The sequence below is a fragment of the Mirounga leonina genome, unplaced genomic scaffold (genome assembly GCF_011800145.1).
Source record: "Mirounga leonina isolate KUSES-001 unplaced genomic scaffold, KU_Mleo_1.0 Mir_173, whole genome shotgun sequence".
Classification (NCBI taxonomy): domain Eukaryota; kingdom Metazoa; phylum Chordata; class Mammalia; order Carnivora; family Phocidae; genus Mirounga; species Mirounga leonina.
In genome coordinates, this window is record NW_023270447.1 from 100,991 (window position 1) to 123,607 (window position 22,617).

At 40.5% G+C, this 22,617-nt stretch overlaps 1 protein-coding gene across 6 annotated transcripts in view; it reads right to left on the minus strand.

The window, feature by feature from the left end:
* The window catches only part of LRIG2 (leucine rich repeats and immunoglobulin like domains 2), a 62,695-nt gene that overhangs the window by 38,039 nt on the left and 2,039 nt on the right, over positions 1–22,617 (minus strand). Inside the window, exon 1 of one of the 6 annotated variants that reach the window (XM_035017738.1) lies at positions 20,400–20,568. The exons of 4 other annotated variants lie outside the window; for them this stretch is intronic. The gene's annotated coding sequence lies outside the window, so the exon portion shown is untranslated. Of the gene's footprint in view, positions 1–20,399; positions 20,569–22,617 lie in introns of those variants that run through there. One more of the 6 variants, XM_035017737.1, reaches the window with a different exon arrangement.

Consider the following 22,617-nt stretch of genomic DNA (forward strand, 5'->3'; position numbering starts at 1 on the left):
TCTGATGTAATGTTCAATGGACAGTTACATTTAAGAATAGTTTCCATGTGGCCAGTTCTGGGGCCTTGGGCAAAGCATTCAACCTCTCTAATCATCAGTCTCTTCTAACATTAAATAAGAACACTGTACCAATCTCACTCAACTGCTCAGGAAATTAAAAGAATATATATCAAATGCTTAGCATACAAATGAGTATGTATATAATAACTTATTACTGGATTGAAATACAGTGATGGTCAAGCACTGTCACTTCTTCTGAGTATTTATCTATTATATATGCAGACACAATCCATTTCCCAAGGTAAAACCTTAATTAATTGGAACTACTCCCCTACATTAACTTAAAAGTAGTAAACTAAATATTGCTTATGAATTCCAATTTTATGAGAAAGATTCCAAAACAAGGCAATCCACCAAACATTTGGTCAAGTTATTAAAGTACATACCTATACCACAAGATTTGATGTTTTATAATTACCCAGTGATACCTCTATGGATCTATTCTATATACGGCCACATAATTATGAAGCGGTATCTACCAGGAATTTACTGGAATAGCAAAATCACAAAATAAAATCTAAATGTTTATTAAAATGGGATCACTTAAATACCTTATTAAAGTTCCATACAATAGAAATTTCTGCAGCCAGTAAAAAAGAATAACACATTTTTTTAAGATTTTATTTATTTAAGATAAATAAAGCAGCGAGGAGCAGAGGAAAAGGGAGAAGCAGACTCCCCACCGAGCAGGGAGTCCGATACTATGCGGGGCTCCAGGATCATGACCTGAGCTGAAGGCAGTCGCTCAACTGACTGAGCCACCCAGGCGCCCCAAGAATAACACATTTATTTACACATGGTACACAGTATGGCTTCGTGTATGTGCAGGCACATGTGCATTTCAAAGGAAAAAATAGATATGGTGTGTAGAACTTCAAGAAGTACACACAAGAAATGGTTAACAGTGGATTTTCCTTAGGTGGAACAAAGGAACTGTTATTTTTCCACTTTATATGCTCCTGTACTGTTTTAATAGTCTACCATGGGAAAATATTGTCTAAATATAAAAATAAACTCACATATAAAATCTATCTACAACTAAGAATGTGACTAGAAAAGATTTTAATTCAATTACTTTTCTAAGAGATTAGACTTCTTTCTACAGAATATTTTCAAAATGCCCTAGGTTGACCAAATGAGCTTAATTACGAACTGGACAAAAGGGGAAAAAAAAAAAAACTAACTAGACGGTTCTCTTATATTTCTAATCAGTAATATACCTCAGAAAGATAGTGGAAAATGCAAATGTACTAGACTGTTTTTGGACTGATTTATGAAAAAGTAAATTCCATTTTAGAACCTAGTGTATGGCCTTCAAATTTCAAACCAGTGAACAGAGTTTAAGTTTTAGCAAGCAGTACAAAGCCATGGCCTACTAATAAAATAATAATTCAGCAATAGCAGAACAAATGCTGTTGCTTATACATGAAAATATACAGAAAGGTATGCATTTTCCATCATTATTAGTAAGCATTTTCTGCATATCAACTGGGTTCACGTCTTTGTATCAGACTATATTTTATTTAAGTCATTATAAAGATTTTCTAGGAGTGAATGGATATTAAAACAAGTTATCTTCCAGACTATATTTTATTTAAGTCATTATAAAGATTTTCTAGGAGTGAATGGACATTAAAACAAGTTATCACCTACATTATTGGTAGAAAAGGAAGGTCTAATCAAAGACAAGCATTAGTTGGGTTTCTCATTATTAATGTAACCCATCATTCCTTAATATCTGCATAGTTTAACTTGGCACAAAATCTAGTATCTTTTCAAATAACCATACTTATGTTCAGGGTTGGTTATGCTCTTCCTGAAGCAACCTGCCAAGATTCTGATTATATAAGCAAGGTGTAATAGTGATTTTGAAAATAGGTATGTAAAAAATAAAAATGTATAAAAGGAACCCATAGTTAAGAAGTATTGTTACAAATTTATTTATACCACACTTCACTAATGTTGCACTATTTATGATTTAACTTTAAAACTGCTAATCACCACTAGTTATTCTGACAGTTATTCCTGCAGTTAAGTTTGTTACAAATAACATAATTTCTTCTTTGGGGAAAAGCTGGGGAAGGACAAGGAAAGGAGAAAGGTAAAGAATACACACACTTTAAAAAAAAAAAAAGGTTTAGGGACGCCTGGGTGGCTCAGTTGGTTAAGCGTCTGCCTTCAGCTCAGGTCATAATCCCAGGGTCCTGGGATCGAGTCCCGCATCGGGCTCCTTGCTCAGCGGGGAGCCTGCTTCTCCCTCTTCCACTCCCCCTGCTTGTGCTCTCTGACAAATAAATAAAATCTTAAAAAAAAAAAAAAAAAGGTTTATAGCAAAGTAAAGGTTGCATTAACTATTCTATTCCTCTGATTTTTGTCCCAAACATGAAATTAATAATTTAGATAGGATGTAGTTATTTAAACTGCTTTTATTTTTTATTTGCATCAGCTGAACATGTTAATACTTTTGATGACTGGAATATTACAGAATAAACAAGCTGAGTCACTTACTTTGACATCGAAAAGAGAATACTGCATAAGAATTCAGATATTTTGGGGGCACCTGGGTGGCTCAGTTGGTTAAGCGACTGCCTTCGGCTCAGGTCATAATCCTGGAGTCCCAGGATCGATTCCTGCATTGGGCTCCCTGCTCAGCAGGGAGTCTGTTTCTCCCTCTTACCCTCCCCCCTCTCATGCTCTCTCATTCTCTCTCAAATAAATAAATAAAATCTTTAAAAAATATATACATATATTTTTGCTAAACTGTTAATATGATGTGTTTTCTCTACTGCCAAATGCCCATATTCCATTAGGATTGAAGGGCCTTTAAAAAATAAAATAACCATATAAAATGTCATGGACCAAAGATGAGGGGAATGTATTTTCTAGCATCAGGAAGAAATGATTATCTTAATATACAAGTAAGTTTTTGAATATCCGTGTGCTGAATATATATGTTGTATATCAAGAAATGCAAAATATTTTTAATATAATGAAACATAAGGACAATATTCTCTATAAAAATGTGTCCTTCAAAGCACAAAGGACTTTCAAAGAATTAAGGAAAGCACAGATCTCAATTAACATTCAATAAGCAACAACGGTCTGTGGTTCAGTGGTTCTCCATCACTGCTGCAGGCATCCTAAGGGAAGACTCTAACGTACTGATGCTGGGGTCTCACCCTAAACCAATCAAATCAGAATCACTGGAGTGTGGAGCCCAAGCATTGGTATTCTGTAAAAGCTCTCCAGGTGACAGTCTAAGGTGCAGTCGACACTGAGAACCACTGCACTAGTCCATAAATTTAGTAACCCAAAGCTGTGGCCAGAGGATGCTCTGTTAAGATTCTCTCAATTCTTTTCCTTTTCTTGCCCTACAATAAATCTGTGAGTCAACAAAGACTTGACACCTATCATTTGTCAGGCAACACACTAAGCAGACATAAACAAAACAGACATTTTTGGAGTTTATATGCTCCCTCTTGGAGTTTATAGAATGAGCTTAAACTAAAGCCTCACTGGCACCGAGATGCCACTAAATTCTATTCACTATCAAGATGAAATTCCTATAAAGTAAATTCCTGGGGCACCTGGGTGGCTCAGTTGGTTGAGCGTCAAGATTCTTGGTTTTGGCTCAGGTCATGATCTCAGGGTCATGGGATCAATTTAGCCCCACATGGGCTCCACACTCAACACATGGAGTCTGCTTGGGATTCTCTCCTTCTCTCTCTGCCCCTCCCCTGGTGCACACACTCTCTCTCTCTCTTTAAAAAAAAAAAAAAAAATTCCAGGGGTGCCTGGGTAGCTCCGTCGGTTGAGCACCTAACTCTTGGTTTCAGCTGGGGTCTGGTCTCAGCATCGTGAGATAGAGCCTCGCATCTGGCTCTGCACTCAGTGGGGAGTCTGCTTGGGTTTCTCTCTCCCTCTTCCTCTGCCCCCCATAATGCCACACGTGTGCACGCACACGCTCTTATCTCTCACTGAAATAATTTTTTCTAAAAATTCCTATTTGTACCACAGGAGGGTGGGATAAAAGGGTAAAGGAAGAAATGGATGCTTTTATTTCTATTTAATACATTTCTGTTTTGCCCTTTTTAAATGAGTATATATGCCCTCTCATAATTTATATATGCTTTTTGAAATAAGACTTTTGTTTTTTTTCAAGATTTTGTTTTTAAGTAATCTCTACACCCAACATGGCACTCACACTTACAAGATCAAGAGCTGCATGTTCCATTGACCAAGCCAGCCAGGTGCCCCAAAATGAGATTTTTTAAATGCATTCGTAGATAAATGCAGCAAGACATATCAGTTGATTCTTTGATAACCTTTGACTACGTATTTCACTGGAGAGGAGTGGGATTTGGGCTTGGGTGTGAGAGTCCATAGGCAAAGCTAATGACCCTAGGTTTCTTTTCTTTGCAGTTACAGCCTTGTTTTATTCCTAATCCCTTAGCTATTGTTTCCACACCCAGCAAAATCTTATCAGAAAGGGCAAAGGTTGAAGGTAAAAATCCTTAGGGATATAAAGAGCACACTGTGGCTCTTCTTTCCAAGTGGTTCCAACATCTAAAATTAAGTGCCACTCAGGTCAAGGCAAGCACTGGAAGTAAAGTTAATTAACCAAAGAGACTACACAAACAAAAGCAATCAAAACACTTTCCTTCTACCAAATGATAAAAACCAAAATTTTTAACAATAATTAGTGCTAGGTAAAGTGTGATAAGATAGGCACTCTCACAGTGCCAAAAGAAGTTTAAATTGTTACCTTATGCTGGATTCCATGTAAAATATCAAGATAATTCAGGGTAGACCTGTGTTAACAACCAACCCTAAATGATCTGCAGCAAATAATGTATTAATTCAGATTTCTTAAGGCTCTCTCATTGTAGGCTTTCTTCTTAGGTACCTTCTGAACTAACCAAAAATGCCTAAGATTGCTAAAGATTTCATGGGATCACATCTTCTGTTTACCACTCCCCCAGATAGACCAGGATAAAGATGAAATATGTTAAATCTTTAATGCAATGAAAGAAAAACACACTGTATATGCTTTGAAATGATTTTTGGAAGTGAAAAGGTTCATTGTAACAGCAGTATGCAAGCCAAGGTCAATATATGTTAGATTCTGGAAACACTATGGTAGCATATTCCCTTTCCCCCCCAATGTACTTTAGGAATTTACCAGTAGGTCTGTTTCTTTCGAAGAATAAAACTGGTGTTTCTCCTAGCGTCTGGAAAGATAAGGTATGTGAAAGACGAAATGTCTTCTCAAGTATCCCAACTCCAGAAACAGGTAGCTGCTGTGCAGGTTGGAATGAAGTTGTGCAGGCTAAAAACTCCTCAAACCACAGCTGCAAGCCATGACACTCTGTGTGCAACTGATTATCCACTAATAGTTAGTAAATATCTAAGAGATGCTGCAAAGCCCTATAAAAACAAAGATGATCAGAATAAATGAAGATTATTTGTGCATGGAAAAGTTTCTGGTACACTCAAACAAAACATCCCACATAGAGTAAGATGAGAACTAGAGTTAGCAGTAACTTAATGTGCCTATATTGAGAATTTTTCTTTTTGTTAAAAAGAAAAAGATGATGTTAAAATGCAAATAATAGGCTAATACCCTGATTCATTCACAGTGTTTACTATGGAAAATGAGGTGCCTTGAAAAGAAACCATCTAATAAAATATATAAAAGACTAGAGAAGCAAATGAGAAAAGACTGCTTTGAATTTGTCTTGATCTCTCCCTCCTCAGAAGACACAACCACACACTTTAATTCAATTATTTACTACATTCATTCAACAAATATTTTGAGTACTTACTGCTGATCACTGTTTCTCTACAGCAATGAACAGACAAAAATCCAGGGCCTCATTATACTTACAATCTACTGAAAAGAAGACAAAGTAAAATATGTAGCATGTCACAAAATGATGCCTGCTAAAGACAAAAAGAGGGCCAAGGATTTGGGATTGTCTCTGCGAGAGTAGAGATAACCTCAAAGTCCTGAGATGCTTGTGGAGACTGGTGTAAACAAGAATCAAGGGCATGAGACTGGTGCTGATGGTCTCATGGCAGATACTGATTGGTGGGGAGAATGTGAGGGTGAGAGGAATGAAGACGTAGGGAATCTTTCCAGTTCTTCTTTACTCTGAAGTGTTGACTTGGAACAGGGTAATATTATCCAGAGCATGAAGAGTTGCCTCTGATTTCTGCCCTATGGAAGCCGAGAAGCCAAGAGAAGAAGTCCTACCTAGGTTTGATCACAAAGTGAACCAGCTTTCTAAACTCACTGTATGCTCAGTTCCATATAGCCAATCTTTCTTCTCTGTTAAGAAGTATGGTGAAAATAACACGGACACAACAAAATGGATGGAGGAAGTAGAAAATAAAGGCTGATAGTAATAAATAAATGAGGTAAATGAGGGACCTTAGTAGAAAGGAAATCACAGCTGCACTGTTTTTAAAAGGACTCCTTTTCAGTTCACCACCTTGTGGTTTAAAGCAATTAAAGTTCTTTTCACATTCCAGCGAGATTATCCAACTAAAGAGTATCAAATTATGTCAGTGTTATGTTTCTGCCTCTCACAGTTTTCTTCACAACATACAATGGAAGGCTGAGAGTTCATTTTCAGAAAAACATACATACATCTGCAATGAACTTAAAGGCCCTCAAATCAACTTCCCTAACATATCACTTTCTAAAACCTAAGAATGTTTTCCAAAGTGTATCTTTATCCTTAGCAGTATCACAATAAACGTAGAAAGGAAGGATACTACAAATTAACTGCCCTTTTTTTTTTTTTTTTTAAGATTTTATCTATTTGAGAGAGAGAGAGCGCGCGCACAAAAGCAGGGGGAGCAGCAGAGGGAGAGGGAGAAAGAAACTCTCTGCTGGGCAGGGAGCCTGGCCCAGGGCTTGATCCCGGGACTCCAGGACCATGACCTGAGCTGAAGGCAGACACTTAACTAACTGAGCCACCCAGGAACCCCTATCTGCCCCTTTAGAAAGGAAATATGAAGTATTGACAAAGCTATGCAATTTTTCCTTGACATCACTCAAGTCACTGGTAGTGAGCTCTGGACCTTTGAAAGGATGAAGGCTGACTCCACCTGTTAACTAACAGTGAAAACATTCTGCCCATGTTACTTACACAGAGCAGCAGCTAAAGAGGTTAAAGCTCGAGTCACATGCAAATTCGGACTTTCCTAGAGTTATTCAATATAAATTAATGTCCTCTTTGTATGCTAAAGAACTCATCTGTTCACAACTATTCTAAAAGAACAAATGCAAACAAGTCTTAAAGTTACCATAATGAAAACAGAGAGACAAGAAAGAAACTAGAAGTAACTAAGTACATATGAAATTTAATCTAATATAGCAGTGATTCCCCAATACTGATCCATGATAAAGTTTTTACCAGTCCACAGTGAAATGAAAATAGGAAGGACAAGATTACAAGTTTTCCATAAAGCTAAATATATTTAATCTACAGAATTGTCCTTATTTCTAAAATTATGTACTTCCTAATTTTTTGGTGCTGTCATGAAATGACCATGACAACAAATAACTGGAGGATAGGGGTCCTAATGGTGTCACTTGGCAAAACAAGAATTTGATACATTTGGTCCTCCAATTCCTGCGTGTGTGTGTGTGTGTGTAAAATCAGAATAATGTGATACAGAGCTTAGCACCCATGGACAATCCAATCAAATTCTGAATAACCAAACAAAATTTGAAAGACTTTCTGATAACAGAGAAGCATAAAGACAGAATCTAAATAGGTTTCTGTCTAGGAAAAATTCCACTTCTTCCTACCTTTATTCATATATACAATACTCCTAACACCAGATGTATGATTCCCCCCGACACACACCAACCAATTCTCCAACACCAACTGGCTGTCCCACAACTCAGTTCCAACATTAATGGGAATTAGAGCAGACCCTATAAGTTAAGAGTTCAGTCCCTGAAAACTACCCCCCAATTCAGCCCCACAGCCCATCTCACTTCTCTGTAAGAAGTAATGGTGAGGAGCACCTGGGTGGCTCAGTCAGTTAAGCATCTGCCTTTGATTCAGGTCATGATCCCAGGGTCCTGGGACTGAGCCCTGCATCGAGCTCCCTGCTCAGCAAGAAATCTGCTTCTCCCTCTCCCTTTGTCCTTCCACCACCATCACTGCCGCCACCCCGCTCATGCTCGCTCACTCTTTTTTTATTTTAAAGATTTTATTTATTTGAGAGAGAGACAGAGAGAGAGAAAGCACAGAGGAAGAGTGAGAAGCAGACTCCCCCCCCGCCCCCCGCCAAGCAGAGAGCCTGAAGCGGAGCTCGGTCCTAGGACCCCAAGATCACAACCTGAGCTGAAGGCAGACGTGCAACTGACTGAGCCACTCAGGTACCCCTCTCTCTAATAAATAAATAAAAATCTAAAAAAAAAAATTTTTTAAAAGAAGTATGGTGAAAATATCACAGACACAAAAGTTAACTATATTAGAGCACAAGATGCTCCCAATGCTCTAATCACTTGGAAATTTCAAGGACTTTAGGAGCTCTGTGCCACCAACCAGGGTCAGAGACCAATATATATTTTTTATATTATTTCACAGCCCACGTTGGTCTCTGGCCACAGACCCTCTTAAAGCAAAAAGATATACAACTCAAGAGATACTGACACATTAGAATGCCATTCAGTCATTAATATTTGCACTAGTCCATCATCATCTCACATGAAAATGCTTTCCAGGCAAGGCCACTCATGTTCACAGGCTTCCAATCTTGTGAGGTGACAAAAGCAGGAGTGGTGTAGGCAAACACAGTTTCAGCCAGGCATCTGGTATAACAGAGATGAGATCTTACTCTGAGCCCCTTTTGAGGTGTTAACATCGGATTTCCCTCATTACCCAACCCATTTATTCATTCCTTTACCCTCAGCTACTATTGCTCCTTCTCTCCACTTATACCCCAACTCTTCCCGCTTTGGAAGAGACATCAGGTTCGGCTACTGTGCTGACCTAGACTGCAAACAGCAATAAGAGTCTAGTAGGTACCACCTCCCCCTCAGTCCTCTCCATTCAGTTGGGGAAAGGTTATATAGATATAGAACCACTAGGCTATTCTTACCACCAAGCAATAGAGTGGCATTCACTCTTAACCTCAATTTTGCCAGATAAGGCGAAGGCACAACCCACCCCATCAGGCCCTTAGGATTCTAACCCAAGCTTAAAAATACAGTTTCTTGCTAAGGAATCATCCCTGTTTTCTGCACTTTGTATATGCAGCCCTGGTCCTATGACCAGTGTATCAAGCACAAAAGAAAAAAGTTGAGGTGATGTGAAGAAAGAAAAAGTACAGTCATTACACGAAGATACTCCTCCCTTGGTAAGAACTGCAGAGTCATCCCAGCATCCTTTGCCACCCCCTCCCCCCAGATCCACCAGAAAAAAAGAGGACTCTGCCTGATGGGGCCACTCCTTTAGCCCCACCTCACGATGAATGAGAGCACTCTCATGAGCTCATGAACGTAACCCATACGTTCAGGTCTTTACCTCCCATTCTACACAACCAATGTTTTCATTGCCCGCTCACTTCTCTATTAAACTAGTACTCTGAGGAGGACATCTCTCTGCCCATGGGTTGGACGCTATGAGCTGTATATTCCTTGGTCTAGCCATCCAAACTGTTACAATTATCTTCTGTTTCCAGTTCTTCTTTAGCACTCTGAGCATTTGCATCTACTGTCAGATAAGCAAAGTCCAGTCCAGAGTCAGTGTCTACTCCTATCAGGACCCATTTGTAACCTATCACGGTTACAGCATCAGTCTCATTTGCCACCTATATGCAGGGCCTTCCCAATGGGAATGGGCCACCTAGCCATCTACAATCTCTATTTTGCTTGCAGATAAAACAGTTCTTACTGGCATTTTGTGCCTCAGAAGGTACAAGAGGATTATGTCTAGATTCGGTCATCTTTGCATTGCTGCATGCCCCATTACCCACTTATGTCATGGGCCCAGGTGACCACCTCAAACAAGCACACAGGGATATTGCCTGTTGATTCCAACTGCCTTACAAACCTGAAAAGGGTTCTTCTGATGAGCATCAACATGTCCTACCTTAATGCACACTTCAAATTCCGGCAGCGATTTCCACAGGGCTGTGCCCTAGGTGGGCATCCCTTTAACAGGCCGGGTTTCCACTGTTCTTCTGCACAGCCATATGGCCAAGCCACTGGCCTCTGCCTATGAAACAGTAAAAACCCAAACACAGGGGCTTTTACCACTGTTCAATTCATCCATGCTGCTAGGAAAACAGCATGCAATTCAGCCCACTAAGTTAATTTGTCTTTACCTCCTCCAACCAGAATGGTGGCCTTCCAAAGAGGAAGTTCACCTTGGAACTGCCATCCACAAACCAAGTAGCTCTTTGTTGGGTCAGTTATAAGCTGTTTATAGGACAATGCCCATGTGACATCAGAATCCAGCAGCTCCTCACACAGCTCCCAAGTCAGTCTTAGGGGGAAAGAGGCTCCCTTGAGTAGCTCCTCCTTGCATTTCCATTTTATTACAGAACTCTTCTGGGCACTGCCCTACCTATTGAAGTGTTATCTGACATTGTGCAAGACATCATGAGTATTTCAGTTTTCAAGATTATTTTTATGACTTTTAGTCACAGTAGTTGTTTCAATTACTGTCCATTAGCAAGGCAATAATTACCCTTCGAGTGGGAATTCTCTAGTCCAAAGTCCAGTAAGTCATTGCCGGGAGGCACTCACAGGCTTTTGCCATAAGCCCCAGTCTATGGTACACTACAATCCACTATCGCACAGAGAATCTGTCCATACGAGCACTTGGGACTTCTACACTGTCTGGGATTGGCAATCTTACTGGTTCCCCTTTAGTGTATCCAATTAATATTGAAAGGTGCATTTACCTGACTTCTATTTTACAATAATAGGTAAAGGAAATATTCCCCAGTCAGATATAAGGTCCATCTCCCTAATACAATCAGGTAAAAACCTGTTCAAACACACCAATTCTCACAAACTTTCACCTTACATTCCCAACTGTAGCCTCCATTAGGACCTTATTTAACAGGTTTTGGTTTTAAAATACTAGAGCAAAGTGTTCCCCACGCCAGACATAATTCATTACCATAAAACATTCAGGTAAAGGAGACATGACTTCTTTACATAAAGCCTTGTTGTTGTTGTTTTTTAAAGATTTTATTTATTTATTTGACAGAGAGAGACACAGCGAGAGAAGGAACACAAGCAGGGGGAGTGGTAGAGGGAGAAGCAGGCTTCCCGCTGAGCAGGGAGCCCGATGCGGGGCTCGATCCCAGGAACCCGAGATCATGACCTGAGCCGAAGGCAGACGCTCAACGACTGAGCCACCCAGGTGCCCCTACATAAAGCCTTGTTTAAACATTCCAACTTTCAAAATCCTTCAACCCTTACATGTTTATGTTCTCTCAACTGCATCAGGGCTTTATCAATGGGTTTTGGTATTTGGGACCACAGTCCAAGAGGGTCCCATATCAAGGAAATCCTGGGAACTTTCCTTCTCCACCTCCTGACCATTTTACCCACTCTTGTGCAAAAGGCTTTGGGTCTTGCCCAGGGATGAAGCCAAGGGACCCTGGCCCTTTGTCAATTTTTAGCTCATTTAATCTATCTACCCAATGCCCCAAGCAATTACTAGTCACATTACTCATTGTAATCTCTGCCTTCAGATTTTTAAATTTCTCCAAACTGGGGTAAATAGAATATACTTGTTTGGGACCCTTTATGTTGGGGTGGGGGGGAACCAGAAAAAGGTCCCTTTGGCCTGCCCAACCTAAATAGTGTTATACTAAAATCTCTGTTTTAACCCCATCAATATCTGTTTTATTCATCCCATTTCTTAATAACCATCTAAAGCTTTCCATTCTGCTGGGTTGAATCCCATGATTCTTCCCTTTTTCCTTTGTCTTGCTCCAAATGATATTTGCTTTATTCACCTTATTTCTTAAAAACTATTTAAAATTTTCCACCTTGCTATGACCAGTCCCTTGATTCTGTCCTTTGCCTTTCCTCTTTCTCTTGCTAATTAACCTAATGTTTTTATTAACAGCGATAAAAGCTGGGAGGGGAAGCTGAGACAGCAAATACATAAGGCTTCCCCAACTGTCCCTCGGTTTCGCAGCACTTAAGGTTATATGGGGTGTTCATGTAAAAGAGTTCCCCTTAATCAAAGCATTTACTATCAACGGAGTAACATATTCAGCAGATGAATATTCCAATTATCATAAAGATAATCCCATACAGCTTATATATGAAGCATACCATCTGCTCCACTGGGGGTGTTCCGCTTGGCACTTATAGGGCCGGCTGGGCAGTCCCCATTATCAGGGTAAACAGACCTTAGAGTGGCTTTTATCCAGTCCACCAGGCTGGCTGTTCCCTCGGGAATAACCTGCTTTGGGTCTGGATCACAGAGAGCTATCTGTGATTGCTCCATAGTGAGCTGTGGACCCTGCGCCAACCCAAACATGGTCTCCCACATTACAGCATTTAAAACCAGATACTACTCCTAAGTTAATTACTCTCACAATCCATTTTAATAAAGGTTCTTCAGGAAACTAATTATTACTGATCCACAGAATGAAAACAACTCCTTCACACAATATTCCCTGGTTTCAATAGTTTCTTGGTTTTGCCCTCCCCCTACATACACCGATGGTCTTCTTGGTGACCAAAGGTTTTGGAGGTAACTTTGTTGTCTTTGCATAATTTTCCCCTTGCGGGGGCAGCTTTCAGGCTAGTAGCCAAAACTCAGACTCACTGAAATCTGATTTCTGTCTAGCATCAAGGTCTGATCCAGAACTCTATTTTAATTTCATTTTAACTATCACACATAACAATAGCCAAAGGACTTAACATTTCACCTTTTCCTTATTAGTTTCCATTTCCTTACATATCCAGTGAACCAAAGTGCTGGGAATTAGATCCATCTCTAAATTCCATTTGTAACTTTTATCTTTAGTAACTGAGATCAGCACAGCTGCTGCTCCATTCCAGAGGTGAACATGCCACCCAGGAATCAATGGCTCCACATTCCCCATCCTTTTACCCGCTCTCTTCCCAAACCACGTTTCCATGAGCCAAGGCCATTCTAGTGAATCTCAATTCTGTGACACCAAATGTCTAGGAAGAACTCCCTGGGTTAAAAGGAAAAAATATTCAATGACACCTGTTAAAACCTCACGAGGAAGACTTTATTCAAGGTGGTGCAGGTTTTCTCTTCAGGTATAGGGACCACTGTGGTGACATTTTGCAGTAAGGGGGGGGATCGGGTTCAACTCCAAATCCTGCATGGGCAAGTGGGAATTTACAGCCAAGGAGCAGGGTGGTCAGCCAAAATCAGTGGACGGAAAATCACTAAAAGGTAAAAACAGGGATATGGTGGGTTCTGGCTAAGCAGATTCTTACTGAAGACAGGCCTGGGTGACCAGTCATCACCTGGAGAATGTCAGAAGATGAGAAAACCAATCAGATATCAAGGGTGTGATCGGATACTGAGGGTGAGGGCTTCTTGCTTAACTGACTTAGCAGGGTTCTTGGCTAAAACTGCATTTTACAAGAACGTATACAGGTGAGCCTAGAAGGTGGTTCAGGAGTCTAAAATTTGGTTAAGCAAAGAATCTGTCAGTCCTTATTCTTGTTCAAGGAAAGAGGCATTCTTCCTTCCTCTGCACAATGTAAGTCTATTCTCTTGTTCAGTAGCCTTTTTTCCATTAAGGACCAGGTAAAGCTTTGGATGGGACTTGGTATTAGAGAATATCCACTTGATGATGCTAAATAGTCAGACATTTAATGAGGGCAGCTTCTATGAAAATACAAGAAAAACAAAAGTTAATAGTTAGATTAGAAACCTAGTTTCTGAGTCCAGAGGAGAGCCAGCTGAAATTTTCAGACTTGAGCTCAAAGTATCTTTAAATGGTGGAGTGAGGGTGGCAGTGGCCATCTGAAGAATTTTCCTGGTTTGCAGTTTGAACTCTGGTAATAGCATTGAGTGTTCTGGTGAACCTGTGAATGGTCCAAACAGCAGGAGGCACAAGGGTTGCCCATATTATGATATGCCATGGTAATTTTTTTTTTTTTTTTAAGTTTGTATCAAGTCGTCCAGCTTCAGCTTGCAGGGTTTCAGGAAAAGGGCAGTTTTTTCTCAGTGATGGCAAGTCAGGAGGGTGGGAGAAAAAACTAGAAACATTAGTTTGGAAAATTATAGCCAGACACTGGAAGAAACCAGAGTTGAATATTTGGTAAGAACTGGCAAAATGTGCAAGACAGAACCCACAAGGGTGCACTATAGTTTTGCACTGAAACAAAAAAAATTCTCTCTACTGTCAACCTTTTAATTCTTTTTTACAAAAGAATTCTGGTCTCATTTAAAGCCTGGGATATTTAAGTTTGTCAAGTTGTGTGTAAGTTGCTTCTTTTTTTTTTTTTTTTTAAAGATTTTATTTATTTATTTGACAGAGAGAGACACAGTGAGAGCAAGAACACAAGCGGGGGGAGTGGGAGGAGAAGCAGGCTTCCCGCGGAGCAGGGAGCCCGATGCGGGGCTCGATCCCAGGACCCTGGGATCATGACCTGAGCCGAAGGCAGACGCTCAACGACTGAGCCACCCAGGCGCCCCTGTGTAAGTTGCTTCTGTGACATTTTAGTTAACATAAAGTTTTTGGTTTTTGTCTTAAAAAAAAAAAAAAGGATTCTAGTCTCATTAGGTTTGTCCTAATTATTTACATAGGTGCAGCAAGAATAGTGACTGCCCATACAGCCTCTTTCTGAGTTTGCTTTGCTGGAACTTTTCATAAGGAAATCTCAGATTAAACTTTTAAAAGCCTCTTGCGATTAAGAAGCCAATCCAGGAATTAGCCACCAGACTTCATCTTCCCATACCTATAGGTCTGAATGAATTCCTCTTTCTTTGAGGTCCATAGCCTGAGATTTCTGGGCCTGCCAGGAAGTGACATTCCTTACCCACCTATATAACGCTGGGAACCCTGTAAGCCAGATAGCAGGCCAGTTCTTTCAAGAGCACTGGCTTCTTAAGGGCAACCTTAGTCCCTTAAACCAGATTCTATGTATGTCACTCTCAAATATAACATTCCAATCAAGCCTTGGTAATAAAACCAACGTTTCCAATTGTATCCTGCTACAAGAATAGATTCTTCTTCAACTTACACAAATAACTAGAGTATCATGAAAATAATATGCACTAAGAGTTTCCAAATTCTGGAGGGATCAGATAGGGAGAAAAAACTGTTTCATCTTTGTTCACAAAGGTATAATCAGATTGTTGTAAACTACAGACAGTTTAAGAGCAAAAAAAAAAAAAAAGGGTTCTTTAAATCTGAAAAACATTAAAGAACTAGCACTGTTTCAAAGAGTCATAAAAAAATATAACCATCTTCATCAGTTCATTCGGTCCCATGTAATTAATTCTTATTCTGCTCGATCTTGGGTTAGCAGTTGTATGAATCCATCAGCTTCTTCATTAGTTCTGGAAATTCTTACTCAGTCCAATGCACGGTCTTAAAATTATTCAACTGAGGGGCGCCTAGGTGGCTCAGTCAGTTAAGTGCCTGCATTCGGCTCAGGTCATGATCCTGGGGTCCTGGGATCGAGCGTCGGGCTCCCTGCTCAGTGGAGAGCCTGCTTCTCCCTCTCCCTCTGCCACTCCCCCTGCTCATGCTCACTCTCTCTCAAATAAATAAAATCTTTTTTTTTTTAAGATTTTATTTATTTATTTGACAGAGAGAGAGGGACAGCGAGAGCGGGAACACAAGCAGGGGGAGTGGGAGCAGGCTCCTGCTGAGCAGAGAGCCCGATGCGGGGCTCGATCCCAGGACCCTGGGATCATGACCTGAGCTGAAGGCAGATGCTTAACGACTGAGCCACCCAGGCACCCCTCAAATAAATAAAATCTTTTAAAAAAAATAAACACTTAAGATAACAGATCACTGTGAAACAATACTTATTCATTTAGAAAAAGTGACAAAAGATTTCAAAGGCAAATACAGAAAATTACATAGTTGGAAAAAAATCTTAGCTTTTGTAATATTGCAAAGACTCAATTTTTTAAAATAATGAAAGACTTAGAGATTTTGGCTCGAGTCATGATCTCAGGGTCATGAAATTGAGCCCAGTAGTCAGGCTCCTCACACTAAGCAGGGAGTCTGCTTCTCTCCCGTTCCCTCTCCGTCTGCAGCCCCCAGCCCTGCACACTGCACACACACACTCTCTCTCTCAAATAAATGAATCTTTTTAAAAAATAATCAAAGACCTGATGAACACATGAAGCACGGGAAATTATTTTAATTAGACACAAAATCTTTGTTTCCTAGGCAAATTACATAAAAGGTAAAGGAAAATCTTTTTACAGTTTCGTAATAAAAGTAGACAAATAATCCAAGAAAACTTCAACATGCTAGTTTTGTATCAGGTACACTTTTGATATTAAAGTTTAATTTTTTTAACTTATAAATCTACTTAACCTTAGCAACTTGACCACATATATAATTCCTGTTCTGCACATCTATAACTATTTTTCTAATATCCATTCAGTTTTTGTCCTGTATTTTTTCTTCTTTCTCATTCTGGAATAACCAGTCAGTCTGCCTTAGAAAATTACTTTTTTTAGGGGCGCCTGGGTGGCTCAGTTGGTTGAGCGACTGCCTTCGGCTCAGGTCATGATCCTGGAGTCCCGGGATCGAGTCCCGCATCGGGCTCCCTGCTCGGCGGGGGGTCTGCTTCTCCCTCTGACCCTCCTCCCTCTCATGCTCTCTGTCTCTCATTCTCTCTCTCTCAAATAAATAAATAAAATCTTTAAAAAAAAAAAAAAAGAAAAAAAGAAAATTACTTTTTTTCCCTAAACAAAAACACATCCTTCATGCCTTGCATACTTTGCATACAAAGTTGTTTCATAGTATTTTTATGGTTTCTAATAGTTTTATCTACATATACTGATTACAATTTTTAACCATTAATAAACTTTCTTTTACAGAAAAAACTATGACATAGACAATTGTTGTCTGTCATATATCAGCATCCTGTAGACTAGTAAACTTATGAATATGCAATCTCACAATTTCTAGAGGCATATGATTCCTCACAATATAATTTTTCAATGTGGCAAATGACATGTTTACTAAGAGATTCAAGTATCTTTAGATTTTCTATACATATGAAGACAAGATACCAAAAATACATAAACCCAAACTTAGGTTCAGTAATGAAATGTTTTCAGTAGTTTATCTTACTGAGAAATGACCTACATTTGGGGTGCCTGGGTGGTTCACTTGGTTAGGCATCTGACTTGTGATTTCAGCTCTGAAGGCTCTGAGATCAAGCCTCACATCAGGCTCTATGCTGGGCGTGGAGACTACTTAAGATTCTCTCTCTCCCTCTGCCCTTCCCTTGCCCCTGCACACACACTCTCTCTCTAAAAAAAAAGAAATTTTTAAAAAATGGCCTACATTTTTATTTTTGGCAGATATTAACACCAAACTAAGCTAGCCATCATCTGAAGTTATCTCCTTATTAACTATTTTTTTTAAGATTTTATTTATTTCAGAGAGTGTGAAAGAGAGAGAGCATGAGCAGGGGGAGAGGCAGAGGGAGAGGGAAAGGGAGAAGCAGACTCCCCACCAAGCAGGGGACCCAACACAGAGCTCGATACCAGAACCCTGAAATCACTGCCTGAGCTGAAGGCAGACACCCAACTGACTGAGCCACCCAGATGCACCCCCCCATTGACTATTTTTATAACATATACATGATAGGCAAGTATCACAAAAGTAAAAACCGAGGAAGATTAAATACATGGTCTCCCCCTGCCCTTTTTTTTTTTTTACTATAGTGCTTGACATACATCAAGGAATTCACTTTTTTTTTTAAAGATTTTTATTTATTTGACAGAGAGAGACACAGCAAGAGAAGGAACACAAGCAGGGGGAGTGGGAGAGGGAGAAGCAGACTTCCTGCGGAGCAGGGAGCCCGATGTAGGGCTCAGTCCCAGGACCCCGGGATCATGACCTGAGCCGAAGGCAGATGCTTAACGACTGAGCCACCCAGGCGCCCACAATTCATTTTTATGTTTTATTCTTAGTTTGGATTTATAGCTTTATAATCTTAACATCTAGTAGAGATTATGTAAGCTTGACTAGTAAGCTTAGGTAGAAGAAAAACTGTATGTCTGCATTATGTTTAACACTGACAACGCTGAAGACATGCCTATTTTTATTTTACCATCAATTTAAAAACAAAAACAAAAACCTTTATTTATAAAAAAATCATCCCAAATCATGTGTACTTAATACATTGGGTTAGTTTTGGAGCGCCTGGGTGGCTCAGTTGGTTAAGTGTCTGCCTTCAGCTCAGGTCATGATTTCGGGGTCCTGAGACAGAGCCCTGCATCAGGCTCCCTGATCAGCAGGGAGTCTGCTTCTCCCTCTCTCTCTGCCCCCTCCCCCTCCCACCAGCTCATGCAGGAGTGCACTCTCTCAAATAAATAAAATCTTAAAAAAAAAAAAAAAGGGCAAAACAAAACACTGGGTTAGTTTCTCTACTTCTGAGAGTTTCAGGAACACTTAACTTCTGTAAGTGCTCATTTATCTCTAAGGCAGCTTGAATGAAGCTCCTTAAAGGAATTTTATAAATTAATTTGGTAATACCATCCAGAGGTAGAAAAATATCACACATCGGGCGCCTGGGTGGCTCAGTTGGTTGAGCGACTGCCTTCGGCTCAGGTCATGATCCTGGAGTCCCGGGATCGAGTCCCGCATCGGGCTCCCTGCTCAGCGGGGAGTCTGCTTCTCCCTCTGACCCTCCCCCCTCTCATGTGCTCTCTGTCTCTCTCATTCTCTGTGTCTCAAATAAATAAAATCTTTAAAAGAAAAATATCACACATCTACAAAATACATACATATGCATACACACACACAAACATACAGACACCAATAGCTATTGTTTTCATTCTAAAATTTAAGCCATAGTTAGTAAGACACAGTAATACAAATTCACTGGCTTATACAAAATAATTAGTTCTTGTGTTTTCTCCACTTTCTATTTTTATACAAATTATGTTTCTAGGGGCACCTGGGGGGCTCAGTAGGTTAAGCATCTGCCTTCAGCTCAGGTCATGATTCCAGGGTCCTAGGATCCAGCCCCAAGTCAGGCTCCTTGCTCAGTGGGGAGTTTGCTTCTCCCTCTTCCTCTGACCCTTCTTCCCCTGCTTGTGCACACACGCACAGACATGCATATGCTCTCACAAATAAATTAAAATCTTAAAAAAATTGTGTTTCTAGGAAATGTCAGGCCAAGTTAATGTTATTTGTTTACCAATTGTGTAAAGACCACCTTCAAGACCTTCCCTTGCCCTGATATATCACTTTATGGAAGCTGTGGACCAAATTTCAAGTGAGTGACCAAGGAGACATCTAGCAACTGTCTGGATATCTCCAAAGCCCAGCCAACTGGCCAAAACATCCTGTCTACTTCCAATTACGCTTTTCCTTTTCAGGTCAAGTAGTTGCTTTTGGGGGTCCCTAAGTCCCCTGACAGCCCCCAATGGAGGGCAGAGGGCCCAAAATTCAAGTGACTATAAAGACTGTGGTGGAAAAAGGTCTGGCGGAGGTAGAGAGGAGGAAGGAGTTTGGAGGGGGACATAAGCAAAGATTCAACGGAACCGGAGGCAAGACTGAAGGTAGTAAGAGGGAGAAGGCGGAAGAGCAGCAATGCGAAGGGAGGGCTCTTCAAGGAGCCAGACTGGGGAGATCTCAAGTTTCCCAAATAGGCCAATGAAGTTCTATATTATTCTCAGCAAAAGCATGCCAACACGAATGGAGGTAGACAGAGTTGGCAGAAAACATAGCTATCAGGGGTTCAAGAAGGGTATTTGAGTCAAACGAGAAGTTCCCATGGAAAAAGCAGGATCCAACACAGAAAACTAAGAGGTATTATAGAGAGCCAGGAAGATAGACTTCCAGTACAATGAGTCGGGGTGGGGGGGAGGCGGGGAGAAAGATTTCCAATCCAGAGAGTCAGAAAATAATCCCCACTCATAAAAAGAAGAGCCAAGAAGAAGAGATTTCCAGACTGGTAGGTAGCTTTCAAACAAAGAAGCCTAGGACTCTAACCCAGCTTCTTACAAACAGCTGTTTGCCTGGCACTCTAACTGAGCTTCTTACAGACAAACATGGAAAGCCAACCCAACCTGTGTTTATCTGGGACTCTCTATCTCATCTTCTGGGATATACTCAGACCCTTAGGAATCAAAATCTGCCCTTACCAGCTTCCACGGACGTTTGTCCGGAGCAATGGTTCAGGAGTCGGACTCACCAATGGATCCCCGATCAATCAGTCAGGAGTGAAGATAAAGTCTTCAAAGGTATGCACTTAGGGTCCTGGGTGAGAGGTCCGGGGGTCCAATGATGAATCTGATCCTATCCAAGTTGAGGCCACCATAACTGTTAAAAGGAGAAAAATGATACTTGTTAAAGCATGGTAAGGAAGACTTTGGGGGGTGGTGAGGCTATGAAATTTTGCAGTGGAGGAAAGAGACTGGGCTCAACTCTGAATCCTGCATGGGCAAGAGGGACTTTATAGCTAAGGAGAAGGGTAAGGTCAATGAATTGAAAATTATTAATAGGAAACATCAGTGGTCAGGGGCAGGGGGGCTCTGACTAAACAGCCTAAAGGATTCTTGCTGAAAACAGGCAAGGGCAATCAGACGTCATCTTCTGGATGTTGCAGGAGGAGGAACCCAATCAGACATCAAGGGGGAGCGCTTCTTGCCAAACTGACTTAGAAAGGTTCTTGCTAAAACTACATTTCACAAGGATGTGTACATATGGCCCAGGGAAGGTTCAGAAGCCTAACTAAAGTCTGCCCAAGCAAAGAGTTTTTGTCACCTGTTGCTTCCTTTTACTCCACACAGAATACTTCTGACACCAGACATGTGGGGTTTTTCCTCCCACAACAACCAATTCTCCAACACCAGCTGCAATTCAATTCAATTCTAACACTAACTGGAGTTACAGCAGACCTCATGACATAAGATCTCAGTCTCATAAGACTGCCCCCCACTTCAGACCAATCACAAGTAGTGGGTCCCCATGTTACCTACAACTTCTGTCTGACTTGGCTACAAATTGTACGTTCCCATGACCCCCTCACTGGATTCAATCACTTGCCAGAACAGTTCCCAGAACTCAGAGAAACACTTACATTTACTGGCTTATTACATAATAAAGGATATAGTAAAGAACACAGATGAACAGCCAGACGAAGAGATACAAAGGGTGAGATCTGGAAGGGTCTGGCGCAGGAGTTTCTGTCCCAGTAAAGTTGGGGTGTGCCACTCTCAGCATGAAGATATGTTCACCACCCTAGAAGCTCTTCAAAGTCCATACTTTGGGATTTTATGGAGGCTAATCATATAGGCATGATCAATTATTAACTCAATCTCTAGCCCCTCTCCCCTTCCAGGAGAATAGGACAGGGCTGAAAGTTCCAAGCTTCTAACCATGGCTTGGTCTTTCTGGTGAGGGACTCCCATCCTGAAGCTATTCAGGAGCCTATCAAGAGTCACCTCTTTACGTCAAAAGACACTCCCATCACCCGGGAAATACCAAGGGCTTTAGGAGCTTGTGTCAGGAATAAGTCAAAGACTGAGTGTTAGAACACAAGATGCTCCTAGTGCTCTTATCATTTAGGAAATTACAAAGGATATTCAGAAGCTCTATACCAGGAACTGGCTACAGATATACATATATATTCCAAAAACCAAGATTAACGGATTTCATCTATAATCTTTTTGATGATGGCCACAAGTTTCAGCATTTGAGTTTGAATCACTATTTACAGCATTACATCTACTTTACACATTCAAAATTACGTTAAAAAACCCATGTGTGGGCGCCTGGGTGGCTCAGTTGGTTAAGCGACTGCCTTCGGCTCAGGTCATGATCCCAGGGTCCTGGGATCGAGTCCCGCATCGGGCTCCCTGCTCTGCGGGGAGCCTGCTTCTCCCTCTCCCACTCCCCCTGCTTGTGTTCCCTCTCTTGCTGTGTCTCTCTGTCAAATAAATAAATAAAATCTTTAAAAAAAAAACAAAAACAAAACCCATGTGTACCTGGTTTTATAGCTGAAGGCAATGACTAAAGAATGTTACATTTCTCAGTTTATAGAAGCGCAATGTTTTAATATTCTAAGAGTTCTTCTGCTAATGTAAGACTTCCAATTACATTTCTACAACAGAACTGCTCTCCCAGGCATTTTACATCAACTGAAAATGTCAATTTCATTACAGGACATTTAGAATTTGGGGATGTCATTTGGCTTTAGGAAATCTGTCCAGATTAAACAAAAATCAAACCCAGACACAAAATAATTGTACATAAAACTATTCCTAATTACTGTTTACCTACCAATGTAGGATCTTGTAAGTAAGCCACATTTATTTCAATCACAGTTAAATAAACGGTTGGTTTTAAACCTGCACCAGA